The sequence below is a fragment of the Mus caroli genome, unplaced genomic scaffold (assembly GCF_978045245.1).
Source record: "Mus caroli unplaced genomic scaffold, Mus_caroli_1 scaffold_14, whole genome shotgun sequence".
NCBI lineage: Eukaryota > Metazoa > Chordata > Mammalia > Rodentia > Muridae > Mus > Mus caroli.
Window position 1 is genome coordinate 69,988,358 of NW_028227269.1, and position 4,472 is coordinate 69,992,829.

Genomic DNA, 4,472 nt, shown 5'->3' on the forward strand with positions numbered 1-4,472 from the left:
ACCTTCTAATAGTGCCACTCCCTGGGCCAAACATATGCAAACCATCACACTGAGTTATAGGAAGGTAAATTGATTAAAAATTTCTGGGAGGCATTTTGACAATATGTATTAAACACTTTGAAACCATGTATCTCTTGTCAGTGCTGGGAACTGAATTTAAGGCCCCACAGATAGTACACAACTGCTCAGCTAGTCAGCTACACCCCCACCCACTAGAACATTAATGCCTTTTAATACAGAACAATTGCTATAAGTAAAATATAAGCAAGTGGAGATTTATATAAAGGCTCACCTATGAAATACTGTTTGAGTGAGCTTCTAAGAATTCAACAGTTGAAAATCTGGTTAAATAAACTATGGATTATGGATTATAAAATGTATATGACAGATATTGGCACTAATAAAGTAATTTCATGGACTAAACATTATTAATGTGGAAAGAATGGTCATAATATATTAGATTTATAAAAACAGGAGGTATCTGATACAATGTAGCCTTTTAAAAACAAAAAGGAAAATTTCTGAAGAAATCTATACTAACATGTTATTTCTGAGGGAAGGGATTATGAATGGCCTGTTTCCTTTTAGTTTACCTGCGTTTTCCAGGGTTTTTTTTTTCCAGCTATATCATTGTGTGTAAGATTTTTAAGTTTCAGAGCTAAAAAGGAACCCTTATGTGGACATCCATGCATTTTGCCCTAGGCAGTCAGCTGCTCAGGTGTGTAATGAGCTGTGGTTAGTGGTAATGTGACAGGTACCCTAGATGGGCCAGACCTTCTCTCGTGCTGCTTTGTATGACAGTAGGTACTGCATAGGTGTAGAAAGCATTCAGCCTTTGATGGCAAAGGCTTGGAACCTTGCCACCTATATCCTCATCAGCAGTTATCCTTCTCTTTAAAAATTTACAGTTTTATTTAAATCTTTAGAAAAGTCATTATTCTTCTTTGGGTGATATGTATGTGGATTCCTCAGTGTTAACATTTAGAAAACAGGCACTCCACAGTCTGCCTTATGAGGCACTATAGGAAAATGAGCAGTCAGGAAGAGAGACAAGAACCTCAGAAGGCTCCTCACCCCGGTCTTCGTAGGAGCAGCATGGAAGAGCCCATATCATTCCAGAGACTCCTGGAACTGACTAGCGCCACAGTGTCGCACAGCTTCGAAGAGTCCGAACTTCCTCAACTGGCAATCAAAAGCCCCCAGTTCTCACCAGTGACAATCTCCCGAGCAGTGGCACGCATGCAAAGCACACTGGATCCTACCGAGTAGCTAGGCTCTGATTGTTGCCTCCTTCCAGGGAGACAGGAAGGGGATGGGGCCTTTGTGCTTAAGAGCTACCGAAAAGTAACCAGCATGAGGGAGGGTTAAAGGAGGCATAAGACTTTAGCATTAATGTGATTGGGGTTTTTCTGTCTCTGTTGAGTCACTGGGCTTCTCAAGCAGGAGAACAATAATGGCATTTGCTTAATTCATAAAACATCTGGGGGGAACAAATGAGACTATACATGCAAATCGTGTCTTAAATGGCCTCTCATTGTGTCCCGAACAACCATTAGCTATAATTCTAATGGGTTTATTGTAATTTTCTTTTTCGTGGGTCATGATTGGGCCCAAGAGAGTCCTGCATTAACAAAGCGGCAAATCACGAGACAGAGGCTCCCCCTCTGTCTAACCTTTGTGGTTAGACAAAGGCCCCGGTGCACGCTGTGCTGGCGATCTCCTGCACCTTGCCTTGCTGGCATAGCCAAGCACTGCGCTCACACAAGGCAAAGAACACTGTTTTTGTTTGGGGGTACAGAGCCGAAAAGGTTCTTGGTTGTGAACTATCAGAAAACGTATTTCAGCTTATCATGCAATGTTTGAACAGGGCAGAAATTGCCTTGACCTTTAATAGTAGAAGACAAAGAGCTATCAGAATCAGTGGGCACGGAGGGCTGTACCATTTTGAAAACATCATATTTCCTTTTCCGTCTTCATAAGTCTACCACAGCATGAGGTAGGAAAGTAATTTGTTTACAGGTGAAGGACAGTGCTTCCCTGCAGACCGTTTAGGTCCCAGCTCATATGAAACTTTTAAAAACTGCCCGTGCTTGTTTGTTTGTTTGTTTGTTTACAGGATGCTGAATGAATGCAGATACTGTTCTTGCTGCAATGGAATTGAGGGAGAAAACGTCATTGAAGCACTCGAAGATAAGCTGCGATGGTCGCCCAAGAGGGACCGTCTTCAGATGCACTTTCTTCAGAAAATAGAAATTAAGTGGTGTCTCCACCTGAGAGACATTCTAGTGTTCAGACAGGGAGACATTCAACGTGTTGGTGGCAAGCTAACCGCCATGAGGTGCAGGGGGCCCTTGTGGTTTAAACTGATGTTCAGGGTATGTTTGAAATCCAGGTGGATTGCTTGGCAGAAGGTAAAAATAAAGGAACTGGCTTCATGGTTAGCATTTTCATCCACAGACAGAGAACAGTGTGGCACGTATCAGAAAGCAGCTGTGGCCCCCTTCCCAGGCCTTGCTGGAGGAGATCATTGCCCAGAGGAATACACCATGGTCACACATCTACTTTTCATAGCAATGTTCAGATGAAAGAACATCTAAAATGTTGTCCCCAAAGCATAGAATGGTTCTTTAAGTTAAATGTTGGCTGGTGTACTGAAATGAACGGATTCTGAAGCCTTGCAGGAAGACCCAAGCTAGGGAAGTCGGCTGGAGAGGCATTTGTGGGGTTTGTAGGGGTGGTCCTAGAGAATCCACCTCACAGATGTGATTGGCAGGCACTGAGATAGTGGGAATGAGCTTCCCTTACCCTGGCCAGCTTCAGCTGTCATTTTAGCAACTGGATGCAGGATGAATGCAGGGACTGGTTGCCACAGCAACAGCATCTTCAGGAAAGGTGATGAGAGAAATCACTTCTCTCTGAATGCTAATAGGTTGTCACGTTCATCTTGAGCCAGCTGTTTCCCACTGCTTGCCTGATTGCCATGAAGCCAAAGTGATTATTTACAGATTAAGGGCTGCTGTTTGGTTTGATCATCTTGGCTATATTTTATGCTGGATCTTCCAGGACAAGGGAAAAAATAATAATTTAAAGCAAAACATTAAGGGTTAAGTTTTCTCTGAGGTTTGTGACTTTTACCATAAGGAAGCAAGGGCTTTCTATAGACTTCGAAGTCATTCTACAAGCAGGAACCATCTACTGTTAAGGCCATTTAGGCTGGGCCTATAAACTATATGCCCTGTGGAGACTGAGCCCCACTGCCTGTGTACACATGTGTGCTGGGATTCTCCCACTAAAGGCGACATGAGCTTGTGAAGGGGAGCATCCTGAGACAAAACCTGCGCATGAGATTATTTTTGAATCTTGAAGTCACTTGGAACAGAAAGTTTTAGTCTGTCCTGTCATTATCTCCACGTAGAAGAGTAAAGACCACATTCACTAGTGGGAAAAAAGACCTATGTAATTTTCCCCCACATCTGACCTATTGTTGAGAATGTCTTTCGTGGCCTCAAACTTGGACTAAAATGCTGCTCAGTGCAAAGAATTAGAGGAGATGCTTATTAATGTCTGACTGACTGAAGTGTCCACACCATGCTCTTCCTTTTCTTGAGTTTCATGTGTTTTGTAAATTGTATCTTAGGTATTCCAAGCTTCTGGGCTAATATCCACTTCTCAGTGAGTGCATATCATGTGTGTTTTTTTGTGATTGGGTTACCTCACTCAGGATGATACCCTCCAGATCCATCCATTTGCCCAAGAATTTCATGAAGTCATTGTTTTTAATAGCTGAGTACTACTCCATTGTGTAAATGTATCACATTTTCTGTATCCATTCCTCTGTTGAGGGACATCTGGGCTAAATGCCAAGGCCCTCAAGTAAAACGGTGTCTGACCAGCCATTGCCCTGAGCCCTGAGTGGTTTGGAGACCACAGCATGACACAGATTCATGAAAGTGTGGTTTTAAAAGAAAAACGATTGCCTTTGGATACTTAACATTCACTAAAAACAATATTGAGAAGAAGGTAACGGTACAGGAACACATCCCTAAGTTAGCAAAGCTGATTGTGAGCTGATAGGATGTGACCATTTTATTACAGAAGAGATGCAGGGTGCAGTTTGCACATGCGTGCTCCTGAGGGCATGTCTTCTCACTAGAAGACTCTTCCAGTAGGCATCCCTGGGTCTGGGATTACAGGAGATGTTATTTGTAAGATTTTCATCTTTAGTTGATGTATCTTCCATAACTAATGTGGACTGAGTTTGTAGTTTTAGAAATGCTGACTTGAGAAAGGAAACTGGAATTGTCCTTGAGTGTGGCTTTCCTGGAAGCTGCTTGTCTTGGCACAGGTCCTGGGGGACATTGGGCAGTAGCTTGGCAGCTCATTAGAGTTGCTTTGTCTTTGCTGGGATCACTGAAACTGGCTGCCTCTGCTTTTAGTCTCAGGGTCCAGGAGGACCAAATCACAGGTGTCAC